The sequence below is a fragment of the Hordeum vulgare genome, chromosome 2H (genome assembly GCF_904849725.1).
Source record: "Hordeum vulgare subsp. vulgare chromosome 2H, MorexV3_pseudomolecules_assembly, whole genome shotgun sequence".
In the NCBI taxonomy this organism is placed as follows: Eukaryota; Viridiplantae; Streptophyta; class Magnoliopsida; order Poales; family Poaceae; genus Hordeum; species Hordeum vulgare.
In genome coordinates, this window is record NC_058519.1 from 574,587,391 (window position 1) to 574,604,213 (window position 16,823).

Consider the following 16,823-nt stretch of genomic DNA (forward strand, 5'->3'; position numbering starts at 1 on the left):
GTGGGCCCTTGTGGCTGCCTCGTTTGCTCTCCGGTCTGCTTTTTATTTTTCTAATTTTCCAAAAATTCCAAAAGTGAGGAAATTTCCTATTGGAAAAGTATCGGAGTCCAATTTCTTGCCGAAACAGATACATCTTCGTTTTCAAGGTCTAAAACAGGCTGATAAACATCCCTTATGTACTCCTGTGGAGTTATGACATTGATGATATTGGTCTCAACATTTATGGGAGTACGAGAGATGTAATGCTTGATTCTTTGCCCATTTACCACTCTAGGAAAATTTCCTTTCGTGTTATTGAATTTTATGGCAGCGGAACGATATACTTCCTCGACAACATAGGGACCTTCCCATTTAGAGAGAAGCTTGCCTGCAAAGAATCTCAAACGAGAATTGTATAGCAAGACATAATCGCCTACATTGAACTCTTGTTTCTGTATTCGTTTGTCGTGCCATCTCTTAACCTTTTCCTTGAACAACCTAGCATTCTCATATGCCTGGGCTCTCCATTCATCTAATGAGCTGATATCAAACAACCGCTTCTCACCGGCAAGTTTGAAATCAAAGTTGAGCTCTTTGGTTGCCCAATAAGCTTTTTGTTCCAGCTCAAGAGGTAGATGACAGGCCTTACCATAAACCATTTTATACGGTGACATGCCCATGGGATTCTTATAAGCAGTCCTATAAGCCCATAGTGCATCGTCAAGTTTGCTAGACTAGTTCTTTCGAGATCTATTGACGGTCTTTTGTAGGATCAACTTGATCTCCCTATTACTCAACTCAACTTGACCACTAGACTGAGGATGATAAGGAGATGCAACTCTATGGTTGACATCATACTTAGCTAGCATCTTGCACAAAACACCATGAATGAAGTGTGAACCGCCATCAGTCATCAAGTATCTAGGGACTCCAAATCTTGGGAATATGACTTCTTTAAGCATCTTAATAGAGGTGTGGTGATCAACATTTTTAGTGGGGATAGCTTCTACCCACTTAGTAACGTAATCCACAACAACTAAGATGTGAGTGTACCCATTGGAACTCGGGAAGGGTCCCATATAATCAAAGCCCCAGACATCAAATGGTTCAATGACAAGTGAATAGTTCATAGGCATCTCTTGACGCTTACTGATGTTCCCTATCCTTTGGCATTCGTCACAAGACAAGACAAACTTACGGGCATCCTTGAAGAGAGTGGGTCAATAGAAACCTGATTGCAATACCTTATGGGCAGTTCTATCTCCAGCATGGTGTCCTCCGTAGGCTTCGGAATGACACTTCTGCAGGATCTGTCCCTGTTCATGTTTAGGCACACAACATCTAATAACACCATCTACCCCTTCCTTATAAAGGTGAGGATCATCCCAAAAGTAGTGTCTCAAATCAAAGAAGAATTTCTTCTTTTGCTGATAGGTGAAACTGGGTGGTATGTATTTGGCTACGATATAGTTTGCATAATCGGCATACCACGGTGCACTATGTGAAGTGCGGATGACATTTAATTGCTCACCAGGAAAGCTGTCATCAATAGGTAGTGGGTCATCAAGGACATTCTCTAGCCTAGACAAGTTATCTGCTACAGGGTTATCAGTACCCTTTCGGTCAACGACGTGCAAATCAAATTCCTGTAGCAGGAGAACCCATTTGATCAGCCTAGGCTTAGCGTCCTTCTTCTCCATGAGGTACTTAATAGCAGCATGATCAGAGTGAATAGTGACTTTGGAGTCAACTATGTAAGATCTGAACTTTTCACATGCAAACACGTCTGCTAAAAATTCCTTCTCCGTAGTGGCATAGTTTCTTTGGGCATTGTCTAGAGTTTTACTAGCGTAGTGAATGACATTCAACTTCTTGTCAACTCTTTGTCCTAGAACAACACCAACAACATAATCACTAGCGTCACACATGATTTCAAAGGGCAAGTTCCAGTCAGGTGGTTGAACAATAGGTGCAGCTATCAAAGCCTTCTTAAGTATTTCAAAGGCTTCCTCACAATCCTCATCAAAAACAAAAGGAACATCCTTCTGCAAGAGGTTGGTAAGAGGCCTAGAAATCTTAGAGAAGTCTTTAATGAACCTTCTATAGAAACCAGCATGACCTAGGAAACTTCGTATACCTCTGATATCTGTGGGGCAAGGCATTTTCTCAATTGCATCAACCTTAGCCTTATCAACTTCAATGCCTCTTTCAGAGATTTTGTGTTCTAAGACGATACCTTCATTAACCATAAAGTGGCACTTCTCCCAATTCAAGACGAGGTTGGTTTCTTCGCATCTTTGTAAGACTCGATCGAGGTTGCTAAGGCAATCATCAAAGGAAGACCCGTAAATGGAGAAGTCATCCATGAAAACCTCGACAATCTTTTCACAAAAGTCAGAGAATATATCCATCATACATCTTTGGAAGGTGGAAGGTGCATTACATAAGCCAAAAGGCATACGTCTATAGGCAAAGGTACCGAAAGGGCAGGTGAAAGTGGTTTTCTCTTGATCAGATTGTGCAACAGGTATTTGCGAGAAACCCGAGTAACCGTCTAGAAAGCAGAAGTGTGTGTGTTTTGATAGCCTTTCTAGCATTTGGTCGATGAACGGCAAAGGATAATGATCTTTCCTGGTTGCCTTGTTCAGTTTCTGGAAGTCTATCACCATTCTATAGCCGGTAACAATCCTTTGTGGGATTAGTTCATCCTTATCATTAGGAACGACGGTGACACTTCCCTTCTTAGGTACGAAATGTACTGGACTTACCCAATCACTATGAGCAACAGGATAAATGATTCCTGCTTCCAGAAGCTTTAATATTTCTTTTCTAACGACCTCTTTCATCTTAGGATTTAATCTCCTTTGATGATCAGCAACTGGTTTACAGTCAGGATCGGTTTTAATCTTGTGCTGACATAGAGTAGGACTAATACCCTTAAGATCATCAAGAGTATATCCAATAGCAGCTCGGTGCTTCCTCAGAGTTTTTAGTAACTTCTTCTCTTCACGTTCTGAGAGGAGAGCACAAATAATGACATGATATATCTCCTTCTCATTAAGATAGTCATACTTAAGAGTATCAGGCAACTCTTTAAGCTCGAACACAGGATCACCCTTTGGTGGGGGAGGATCTCCAAGCAGTTCAACAGGCAGATTATTCTTGAGAATATGATATTGTTCTAAGACAATTTTATCTATCTCATCTCTCTTCTCCATATGCATATCATTTTCATGCTCAAGCAGATATTGCTCTAAAGGATCCGTAGGAGGTACGGCAATAGAGGCAAGAGCAATGATTTCATCTCTACCAGACGACTCTCTTTCATGGGTTTATCTTCCAAACTTGGAGAAGTTAAATTCATGAGAGACACCCTCGAAACTTACTGTGACAGTCTGCTTAATGCAATCAATGTGAGCATTGACAGTGTTGAGAAAGGGTCTACCAAATATGGAAATCAGTAGGATACTTCGTCTTACCACACAGGACTTCGTCTCCTCAGGGGGGGCAAGTGGTCTAATGTAACCCCTACGTATCACAGTTGGAGCTTTAGAATAATCCTTTATCCTAGAAGGGTATGGTGGTTTCTCAGTGTAAGCACAAGGCACAACAGGATCACTAAAAGCTATGATTTTCTCCTCAAATAGATTGGTTTTGGCTATGTTTCTTTCTACAGTAGGATGATATTTAAACCACTTCTCTTTGGGAAGATCAACATGAGCAGCAAAAGATTCACAAAGAGAAGCTACTATCTCAGAGTCAAGTCCATACTTAGCGCTAAAATCTCTAGAAGTGTTTGTCTCAACAAAAGATTTAACGCAATCAAACTGGAAATTAATACCTGACTCCTTACCTTCCTCCAGCTCCCAATCTTTAGAGTTGCGTTTGATTCTCTCCAATAAATTCCACTTCTGATCAATATCCTTCTTCATAAAAGAACCATCACAAGAAGTGTCAAGCATGGTACGATCTTCATGAGAAAGCCGAGCATAACAGTTTTGAGTGATGATTTCTCTCGAGAGCTCATGATTGGGGCATGAATATAGCATTGATTTAAGCCTCCCCCAAGCTTGAGCTATGATTTCCCTGTCACGAGGCCAAAATTTATAAATAAAGTTTCGATCACGATGTACTAAATGCATAGGATAGAACTTTTGATGAAATTCCAATTTCAACTGATTGTAGCCCCATGATCCAGCATCATCACATAGCCTATAGCATGTCAACGCCTTATCCTTCAAAGATAAAGGAAATACTTTCTTATTTACCTCATCCTCGGGCAAACCTGCAAGCTTAAATAAACCACAAACTTCATCTACATAGATTAGATGAAAGTCTGGATGTGAAGATCCATCTCCTGTAAAAGGATTAGCCAGTAGTTTCTCAAGCATACCCAAAGGAATTTCATAAAAGATATTTTCAGTAGGTACCTCAGGTTGAGGAGCAACTCCTCGTGCTTCCGTTCATGGTGAAGATACCCCGAACAAACTCCTCAAAGGAAGAGTTTCCATAGTAACAAGTGACAATACATTTCAGCACAGTATAAAAATGTTTCCTTACCAATTTCCACTTACCAAAGGCGCTTCACTCCCCGACAACGGCGCCAGAAAAGAGTCTTGATGACCCACAAGTATAGGGGATCAATCAAAGTCCTTTCGATAAGTAAGAGTGTCGAACCCAACGAGGAGCAGAAGGCTCTGATAAACATATTTCAGCAAGGTAATAACTGCAAGCACTGAAAGTAGCGGTAACAAGTGATTGTGTAGCGAGGTGAAACGTAGCAAGGAAAGAGTAACAAGTAACAAGTAGTAGCAACGGTGCAGAAAGTGGCCCAATCCCTTTTGTAGCAAGGGACAAGCGTGAACAAAGTCTTATAGGAGGAAAAACGCTCCCGAGGACACACGCGAATTTCTGTCATGCTAGTTTCATCATGTTCATATGATTCGCGTTCGTTACTTTGATAGTTTGATATGTGGGTGGACCGGCGCTTGGGTACTGCCCTTACTTGGACAAGCATCCCACTTATGATTAACCTCTGTCGCAAGCATCCACAACAACAAAAGAAGAATTAAGACAAAATCTAACCATAGCATTAAACTAGTGGATCCAAATCAGCCCCTCACGAAGCAACGCATAGACTGGGGTTTAAGCTTCTGTCACTCCAGCAACCCATCATCTACTTACTACTTCCCAATGCCTTCCTCTAGGCCCAAACATGGTGAAGTGTTATGTAGTCGACGTTCACATAACACCACTAGAGGAAAAACAACATACATCATATCAAAATACCGAACGAATATCAAATTCACAAGACTATTATTAACATGACTTATCCCATGTCCTCAGGAACAAAAGTAACTACTCACAAGACATAGTCATAATCATGACCAGAGGTGTAATGAATAGCATCAAGGATCTGAACATAAACTCTTCCACCAAATAATCCAACTAGCATCAACTACAAAGAGTAATCAACACTACTAGCAACCTTACAAGTACCAATCGGAGTCGCGAGACGAGGATTGGTTACAAGAGATGAACTAGGGATTGGAGAGGAGATGGTGCTGATGAAGATTTTGATGAATATGCCTCCCCTCCGACGAGAGGAGTGTTGGTGATGACGATGGCGACGATTTCCCCCTCCGGGAGGGAAGTTTCCCCGGCGAGATCATCCTGCCGGAGGTCTAGATTGGATCTGCTCAAGTTCCGCCTCGTGGCGGCGGCGAAACCACGAAAAAGCTCCCTATTGATTTTTTCCACACCAGACCGCTTCATATAGCAAAAGAGGGGGGCTAGTGGGCCTTCAGGCAGCCCACAAGCCTGCCCTGCGCCACCAGGGGGGTGGCGGCGGTGGGCCAGCTTGTGGAGCCCTGGTGCCCCCCCTCAGGTAGTTCTTTCGCCCAGTATTTTTAATATATTCCAGAAAAAATCCACGTAAATTTTTAGGGCATTTGGAGATGTGCAGTAGTGGACTAGGATTTGCTCCTTTTCCTGTCCAGAATTCCAGCTGCCTGAATTCTCCCTCTTCAAATAATCCTTGCAAAATAAGAGAGGAAAGGCATAAATATGGTACCGCAAGTAATATAACAGCCCAAAAAGCAATAAATATCAACATGAAAGCATGATGCAAAATGGACGTATCACTTATCACATGGAAACTTTTTCACATAAGCGTCGTAGCCCTAAACTTCTAACAAACGTCAGCTTAGGTTTCTCCAAACCATAGTTCATACGTTGTCATCTGAACGTAATTACGTGGTGCCCTATTTAAAGTCAATGCGGTTGTCTCTAATGCCTAACCCAAAACGATAGTGGTATTTCGACAAGAGAGATCATAGTATGCGCTATATCCAATAGGGCGTGTCTATGACGTTCGGACACACAATCATACTATGGTGCTCGAGGTGGCATGAGTTGTGAAACAATTTCCACATTGTCTTAACTGTGTACCAAACTTGCAACTGAGATATTCATCTCTATGATCATATCGTAGACATTTTATCCTTTTGTCACGATGATCTTCACTCTGAAATAGCTTGAACTTTTCAATATTTCAGACTTGTGATTCATCAAGCAAATACTCCTGTATCTACTCAAATTGTCACTAAAGTAAGAACATAATGATATCGGCTGCGTGCCTCACTACTCATTGGACTGCATACATCAAAATAAATTACTTCCAACAAGTTACTTTCTTGTTCCATCTCACTCGAAAAACGAGGCCTTCAGTCATCTTGCCCATGTGGTATGATTTACATGCCTCAAGTGATTCAAAATCAAGTGATTTCAAATGGTCCATCTGCATGGAGTTTCTTCATGCGTTTATACCAATAGGCATGGTTTGCATGTCTCAAACGTTTGAAAAATGAGTGAGTACAAAGATCCATCGGCATGGAGCTCCTTCATGCATTTTATACCAATATAACTCAAGCGGCAGTGCCACAAGTAAGTGGTACTATCATTACGACTTTGTATCTTTTGGCATCAATATTATGAACATGTGTACCACTACAATCGAGATTTCAATAAACCATTGAAGGTATTTATTCAAGCAAATAGAATAACCATTATTCTCTTTAAATGAATAATCGTATTGCAATAAACACGATCTAATCCTGGTCATGCTCAACGCAAACACCAAATAACAATTATTTAGGTTTAACACTAATCCCGATGGTAGAGGGAGTGTGCGATGCTTGATCACATCAACCTTGGAAACACTTTCAACACTTATCGTCACCTCGCCTTTATCTAGTCTCCGTTTACTCCGTAGCTTTTATTTCGAGTTACTAATACTTAGCAACCTTACCGGTATCTAATACCCTCGTGCTACTAGGAGTACTAGTAAAGTACACATCAATATCATGTATATCCAATATACTTTTGTCGACTTTGCCAGCCTTCTCATCTACCAAGTATCTAGGGTAGTTCCTCTTCAGTGACTGTTCCCCTCATTACAGAAGCACTTAGTCCCGGGTTTGGGTTCAACCTTGGGTCTCTTCACTAGAGCAACAACTAGTTTGCCGTTTCATGAAGTATCCCTTCTTTCCCTTGTCCTTCTTGAAACTAGTGGTTTTACTAACCATCAACAATTGATGCTCCTTTCTGATTTCTACTCTCGCGGTGTCAAATATCGCGAATAGCTCAAGGATCATCATATCTATCCCTGATTTGTTATAGTTCACCATGAAGCTCTAGTAGCTTGGTGGTAGTGACTTTGGAGAACCATCACTATCTCATCTGGAAGATTAACTCCCACCCGATTCAAGCGATTGTAGCACTCAAAGAATCTGAGCACATGCTCAACTATTGAGTTTTTCTCCCTTACTTTGTAGACAAAGAATCTTGTCGGAGGTCTCATACCTCTCAACAAGGGCACGATCATGAAATACCATTTTCATCTCTTGGAACATCTCACATGTTCCGTGACCTTCAAAACGTCTTCGACGCCTCAATTCTAAGCCATTAAGTATTACACACTGAACTATCACGTAGTCATCAAAAACGTGTATGTCAGATGTTCGCAACATCCACACACGACGCTCGAGGTTCAGCACACCGAGCGGTGAATTAAGGACATAAGCCTTCTGCACAGCAATGAGGACAATCCTCATTTTACGGACCCAGTCCGCATAATTGCTACTATCACCTTTCAACTAAATTTTCTCTAGGAACATATAAAAATTAGTAGATCTACAACGCAAGCTACAACATTATTTGCACACACCTTTTGACTATGTTCATGATAATTGAGTTTAGCTAATCATATTACTAATAACTCCCACTCAAATAGACAGCCCTCCCGTCATTCAAGTGGTGCATGATCCAAATGCACTAACTCAAGTCTGATCGTCACGTGAGTTGAGTATAGGTTTAGTGGTGAACATCTCCATGTTGATCATATCAACTATATGATTCATGCTCGACCTTTCAGTCTCTTGTGTTCCGAGGCCATGTCTGTACATGCTAGGCTCGTCAAGTTTAACCCGAGTGTTCTGCGTGTGCAACTGTTTTGTACCCGTTGTATGTGAACATTGAGTCTATCACACCCGATCATCACGTGGTGTCTCGAAACGACGAACTGTCGCAACGGTGCACCGTCAGGGAGAACACAATTTTATCTTGAAATTTTAGTGAGGAATCACCTTATAATGCTACCTCGTCCTAAGCAAAACAAGGTGCATAAAAGGATTAACATCACATGCAAATCATAAGTGACATGATATGGCCATGAACTTGTGCTTCTTGATCTCCATCACCAAAGCACCGGCATGATCTCCATTGTCACCGGTGCCGCACCATGATCTCCATCACTGTGCTGCCATCGAGGTTGTCGCGCTATCTATGCTATTACTACTAAATCTACAACCTAGCAATATAGTAAAAGCATCTGCAAGCACAAACGTTAGTTTAAAGACAACCATATGGCTCCTCCCGGTTGCCGTAGCATGGACATGCAAGTCGATATTTAACTATTACAACATGATCATCTCATACATCCAATATATTACATCATGTCTTTGGCCATATCACATCACATGCATACCCTGCAAAAACAAGTTAGACGGCCTCTAATTTGGTGTTGCATGTTTTACGTGGTTCTATGGGTATCTAGTATGATCGCATCTTACTTACGCAAAGCCACAACGGTGATATGCAAATTGCTATTTAACCTTCTCCAAGGACCGCCTCGGTCAAATCTGATTCAACTAAAGTTGAAGAAACAGACACCCACCAGTCATCTTTATGCAACAAGTTGCATGTGAGTCGATAAAACCGGTCTTTCGTAAGCGTACGAGTAAAGTTGGTTCGGGCCGCTTCAATCCAACAAAACCGCCGAATCAAGAAAAGACTAAGGAGGGAAGCAAATTGAACATCAACGTCCACAAACTCTTTTGTGTTCTACTCGATATATCATCTACACATGAACCTAGCTCTTGATGCCACTGTTGGGGAACGCCGCATGGGAAACAAAAAATTTCCTACGCACACGCATTACCTATCCATGGTGATGATCATCTACGAGAGGGGAGAGTGGATCTACGTACCCTTGTAGATCGCTAAGCGGAAGCGTATATAACGCGGTTGATGTAGTGAAACATCTTCATGATCCAAATCGCAGCCCGTCTCGCGATCTCATCACGATCTGTCCTGCGATCCCATCATGATCCATCCCGATCTAGTGTCGAACAGACGTCACCTCCGCGTTCAGCACACGTACAGCTCGATGACGATCTCCGCCTTCTTGATCCAGCAAGAGGGGCAGAGAGGTAGATGAGTTCTCCAGCACGACGACATGGTGGTGGTGGTGGTGAAACTATTCCAGCAGGGCTTCGCCTAAGCACCGCTGAAACTAGACTAGAGGAGAAACAAATCTAGAGAGAGAGGTCAGCACGTGGCTGTTTTTCTGTGTCTCAAAACCCTCAAAACCTCTAGTATATATAGGAGGAGGGAGGGAGGAGGTTGCGCCCTAGGGCTGGCTCCTTTCCTTGGCGCAAGGAGGAGAGGAGGAGTCCTCCTCCAATCCTAGTGGAATTAGGACTCCTCCTTCCCACTTGGAAACTGTTTCCACCTTGTGTTTTTTCTCCTCAAACCTCATGGGCCTTAGTGGGAGATTATGTCATCCCACTAGGGGCTGGTTTGTATCCTCCCACAGCCCATAAGCCCCCTTGGGGCGTGACACCCCTCCCGATGGTCGCCGGTACCCTCCTGGCACTCCCGGTACACTACCGACGAGCCCGAAACTTTTTCGATGACCAACACAGGACTTCCTATATATCAATCTTTACCTCCGGACCATTCCGGACCTCCTCGTGACGTCCAGGATCTCATTCGGGACTCCAAACAATCTTTGGTCACCAACAACTATAACTTAACTATGTCGAAACGTAACCGAACCTTAAGTCTGCAGATCCTGCGGGTTCAAGAACTATGCAGACATGACCTGAGACACTCCCGGGTCAATAACCAATAGCGGTACCTGGATGTCCATATTGGCTCCTACATATTCTACGAATATCTCTATTGGTTGAACCTTTATGTCAAGGATTCAGTTAATCCCGTATGCTATTCCCTTTGTCCTTCGGTATGTTATTTACCCGAGATTCGATCGACGGTATCTCCATACCTAGTTCAATCACATTACCGGCAAGCCTCTTTACTCATTCCGTAATACAAGATCCCGTAACTAACTCCTTCGTCACATTTCTTGCAAGGCTTGTTGTGATGTTGTATTACCGAGTGGGCCCTGAGATACCTCTCCGTCACACGGAGTGACAAATCCCAGTCTTGATCCATGCCAACCCAACATACACCTTCGGAGATACCTATAGAGCACCTTTATAGTCACCCAGTTACGTTGGGACGTTTGATACACACAAGGTATTCCTCCGGTGTTCGGGAGTTGCATGATCTCATGGTCATAGGAACAAATAAATTGACATGAAGAAAACAGTAGCAATAAACTGACACGATCATATGCTACATTTATAGTTTGGGTCTTTATCCATCACATCATTCTCCCAGTGATGTCATCCCGTTATCAAGTGACAACACTTGTCTATGGCCAGGAAACCTTGACCATCTTTGATCAACGAGCTAGTCAACTAGAGGCTCACTAGGGACAGTGTGTTGTCTATGTATCCACACATGTATTTGAGTTTCCGATCAATACAATTCTAGCATGGATAATAAATGATTATCATGAATAAGAAAATATAATAATAACCAATTTATTATTGCCTCCAGGGCATATTTCCAACACGTGGGTAAGCAGCCAACTAGCTTGCTTATAACACTGGTACAGTCAGGTCCTATACAAACAATTTTTAATCCCTTTCTGTGATGCAATTTAAAACCGTCACCTTGCTAGTGTGGGCGATAGGGGGTCCATCCATATTGCATAGAAACATCGTCTACGATGGGGTGAGCGTGTGCTATCGAATTGCCTAAAGTAATTGTATGCGAAGTCGTAGCATATACCACACGTTACACTTCAACGTTACGTTTGTGGTCGACCATATGTTGACGTGCAACTATTCCTGACTTGACGCCTCCACGACAACGTAGCCAGAAAAGATCTTGTCCCACTTGCTCAACAATTAGCAATTGTCTTGCAATGGCCCACCAACGTGTGGGATTGCGGCAGTTTTCAAGGGTAGAGTATTCAACCCAAATTTGTTGGTTCGCACGATGGGAAGCGAAAGAATATTCTCAAGTATTGGCAGCTGAATGTGTCAGATTCAACCACACCTGAAAGATTAGTGTCTGCAAGCAAAGTATCAGTAGCAAAGTAGTATGATAACAACGGTGCCAGAAACGATCTGTTGACGGCAGACTATTCCTAACTGTTGTATCAATGGCGCCAGTAACTTGCCCGTGGACGGGAAATATTCTTTCCCGGCAACGGTGCTAGAAAAAGTATTGTAGCAAGTAGTAGCAGTGTAACGAGTAACAGCAGTGGCAAGGAACAACAATAGTGACATCAGTAGCAAGTAGCAGCAGTAGCGAGTAACAACAGTAGCAAGTAACAGTAGCAGAAACAGTAGTAACAGCAGGAGAGCAAAGCAAGTAACAACAGCAGAGCAAGTAACAGTAGCAGCAACAGTAGTAACAGCAGCAAAGCAAAGCAAGTAACAACAGCAGAGCAAAGCAAGTAACAGCAGCAGAGCAAGTAACAGTAGCAGTGTGACAAACTCGTAGGCAATGGATCGGTGATTCGTTGGATGACATTCATCATGCAACAGTTATAACACGGAGAGATATGTGGCTAGCTCCCGTTCGTCAATGTGATGTAGGCATGCTTTCCGTGTGTAGTCATACGTGCTTAGGGAAAAGAACTTGCATGACATCTATTGTCCATCCCTCCCATGGCAGCGGGGTCCAAATGGATACTACGGGATATTAAAGTTCTCCTTTTAATAAAGAACCGGACCAACGCATTAGCACTTGGTGAACACATGAACTCCTCAAACTATGGTCATCACCGGGAGTGGTTCCGGTTATTGTTACTCCGGGGTTGCCGGATCATAACAAATAGTAGGTAACTACAACTTGCAAGATCAGATCTAAAACACACATATATTGGTGGCAACATAATAATTTCAGATCTGAAATCATGGCACTCGGGCCCTAGTGACAAGCATTAAGCATGACAAATTAGTAGCAACATCAATCTCAGAACATAGTGGATACTAGGGATCAATCCCCGTCAAAACTAACTCGATTACATGATAGATCTCATCCTACTCATCACCGCCCAGCGAGCCTACGAATAGATTACTCACGAACGATGAAGAGCTTCATGGAATTGGAGAGGGAAGAAGGTTGATGATGACGATGGCGACGATCTCCTTGATCCGGAGCCCAAAACGGACTCCAGATCTGCCCTCCAGATGAAGAACAGGATGTGGCGGCGCCTCCGTGTCGCAAAAGCGATGAAATCTTCTCTCTTGATTTTTTTCGGGACGAAAGGGAATAAATAGGGCTGAGTTTGGGGGCGGCACAACCACGTGGGCCCCACAAGCCCTGACGCCGCGGCCTGGGGGGGTGGCCGCGGCCACATGGCTTGTGGCCCACTGGCTCACCCCATCCTGTGGATCTTTGCGCAAGTATTTTTCATATTTTCTAGAAATATTCTTCGTAAATTTTCAGGACATTCCGAGAACTTTCATTTCTGCACAAAAATAACACCATGGCAATTCTACTGAAAACAGCGTTAGTCCGGGTTAGTTCCATTCAAATCATGCAAATTAGAGTCCAAAACAAGGGCAAAATAGTTTGGAAAAGTAGATACGATGGAGACGTATCAAACTCCCCCAAGCTTAAAACCTTGCTTGTCCTCAAGCAACTCAGTTGACAAACTGAAAGAGAAGAAAAACTTTGACAAACTCTGTTTGATCTTGTTGTTGCAACTATGTCTAACTCATAACCAGAATTTCAGCAAGATCACAAGTTAACCACATAAGAAGGTGACACAAAGTTCTCACGGTAAACTAATATCAATGGCATAATCAGCTAGGGAGAAAATAATAATGAGTTTCAGATACCAACAATTCAATCAAAACAAGCATGACGCAATATGAATAGGTGGTATCTCGCTAGCTCTTTCTGAGACTGCAAAACATAAATGCAGAGCACTTTCAAAGATCAAAGGCTGACTAAACATTGTAATTCATAGCAACGAAGATCCAGTCATAGTCATACTCAATATCAATCAAAAGCAAAGCATAAAATGACAAAGGTGCTCTCTAATTGGTGCTTAAATAAGAAGAGGATGACTCAACAGGAAAATAAATAGACAGGCCCTTCGCAGAGGGAAGTATTGATTTGCAGAGGTGCCAGAGCTCAAGCTTTGAAAACAGAGGTAATAATTTTGGGTGGCATGCTTTCATTGTCAACGCAATGACCAAGAGTTCTCAATATCTTCCATGCTACTCATGCTATAGGCGGTTCCCAAACAGAAAAGTAAAGTTTTAACTCCCCCACCACCAATCAATCACACTCCACGGCTAGCCGAATCCTCGGGTACCGTCCATTCTAACATCAATCTGGGGGGAGTCTTGTTTTACAGTTATGTTTTCGATTTAAGCATGGAACTGGGCATTCCAATTACCGGCCCCTTTCTCGTGAATGATAGTGAATAAACACATGTCCAGGATAACACGCCTAACATGGAAGATACCAACAGCCCCATGTCACCACATGAGCGGTTCGGGCAAGCAAAACATATTATTTCTTGAAGGTTTAGAGAATGGCACATGCAAATTTACTTGGAACGGCAGGTAGATACCGCAAATAGGTAGGTATGGTGGACTCTCATGGAAAAACTTTTGGGTTTATGGAAGTGGATGCATAAGAAGTATTTCGCTTAGTACAAGTGAAGGCTAGCAAAAGACTGGGAAGCGACCAACTAGAGAGCGACAACAGTCATCAAGATGCAATGAGTTTGACTAACATTGAGTGCAAGCATGAGTAGGATATAAATCACCATAAACACAAACATCATAGAGGCTATGTTGATTTTGTTTCAACTACATGCACGGACATGCACCAAGTCAAGCCACTTGAATCATTCATAGGAGAATACCATCCTATCATACTACATCATAGTCATCTCAAAATCTATGTTGGCATTCAAGACAAACCATTATAAGCTCCTAGCTAATTAAGCATGGCATCAGAAACTATGATCTCTAAGTTGTCATTGCAAACATGGTTCTCTCTCAACAAAGCTGAATCTGGGACGACAAGCTAGTCATATTTACAAAAACAAAATAGATAGAGTTCATATAAGCTTTTCCACTCTCATTCACTTCATCATATATCATCATTATTGCCTTTCACTTGCATGATCGAACGATATGAACAATAATAAGAGTGCTCGTGCATTGGACTAAGCTGAAATCTGCAGGCAAACACAAAGGAGAAGACAAAGTAATATGGCTCTTTGAAAGCTAAACAGGTATGCATGCAAGAGCCACTAAACATTGTAACCAATATCTTCTACTTTGACCCAAAGAAAAAGAAAACTATTTACACGGGAAAGCTCCCAACAAGCAAAAGAAGAAAGGAAAGTCTTTTTGGGTTTTCTCAAAAGGACACAAAACAAGAAAACAAGAAAACGAAAATAAACTAGCATGGATAATACAGTGGCAAAGTGTAAACACCGACTAACAAAGTGAAAGCATAAGCATGAATGTAAAGTTGGTGCAAACACGTACTCCCCCAAGCTTAGGCTTTTGGCCTAGCTTGGTCTACTCCCAAGGACGGTCCTGGCGAAACCCAAAATCATAATCGGGGTTATACGGGAGCGCTGCAGCCACTGCCTGAATAGCTGCCTCACGGAGACGAGCAGCCGTCGCCTCCCTCTCATACTCCTCTGCCTCTCCTCTGGTTATGTAGTATCTCCGTTTTACATGAAAGTCAAAGAAAGTAGGAGCAGGAAGGGTAATATGGAAAACACGCTGCCGGCTAAATATCAATCGGTATAGGAGGGATTCATCATCCCTCTCAAGGAACTGGTAGCGTGTCATAGCAACGCGGTCAAGGAAAGCTGTATGGAGCGGGGGATCTCCTGCGCAGATGGGTACTCCAAGAAAATTTGCTATGCGAGTGCCATAGATGCCGCCAAAGAATTCCCCATCAATAGCATTCTTATTCAGCCTCCTTGCTATTATAGCTCCCATGTTGAAGCTTTTGTCACCTGTCATTGTGCTCTTAAGGATACTAAGGTCGGATGCGCATAGGTGACAATGTTCAACCTTGCCGTTAATGCATCTACCTATGAAGAGGGCAAAGTAGTGCAAGGCAGGGAAATGAATGCTTCCTATGGTAGCTTGCGTGATGTCTCTAGTTTCTCCAACAGTTATACTAGAGACAAAATCTCTAACCGAAGACTTAGCAGGATCATTAAGACTACCCCCATCGGGTATCTTGCAAATCCTATTGAAATCCTCCAAATCCATGGTGTAGGATTTATCATACAGATCAAACAGATAGGATGAGTCACGGCCAACTGAAAATTCAAATCTATGCACGAAAGAGGTAGTGAGTATAGCATACTATTCACATTTATCTGAGAGGAATTCTTCTAACCCGGCATTGCGGACAAGTGTATCAAACTCATCCTTGAAGCCTGCTTCGATCATGAACTCATCGTAAGGCCATTCACATGGTTGTACCGGTGCGTCCCTTAGTTGATAAGGATGAGGATCCCGAATAGAAAGATGGGGACCCTTCTTACTTGAGGAACCACCATGAAACTTCCTCCTGGACATAATTTCTTTTTGCTGAAATTTTTGAAGTTCAAGAGAAAAGTGAATAAAGACCAACCACACCTTGTAGCAACTACTCCTACTAGTGCCTAGAGACCGTATCACGCGCTAAAACAACTTGGAACCAGCTAAAATCAACATTTCAAGCTCAAGAACAGGGTCACCAAGGTGTCAAGAATACGCGAAGGATAAAGCACTAGAGTAGAAACTAATTGGTCCAATGGAGGAGTCACTTACCAAGGAGTAATTTCCCCAAAACGGTTTGGAGAATGGTGCTTTGAGAAAGGAGATCAAAAATCACAGCCAGATGAGCAAGAACACGGGTTTGAGCTGCGAAAAGATTTTTTTGGAGGTAGAAGAAGAGGATGGGAGCTGGAATTAGTGGAGGGGGTCCCTGTGGGCCCCACAAGCTTGGTGGTCGCAGCCAGGGGGGAGCCCGCGGCATCACGGCTTATGGCCCACTGGTGTGGCCCCCAGGCCAGCTCTCAGTCCCAGTATTTTTCAAAAAATCCAGAAAAAATCATATTTGATTTTCAGGACCATCGGAGAACTTTTATTTTCGGGGTACTT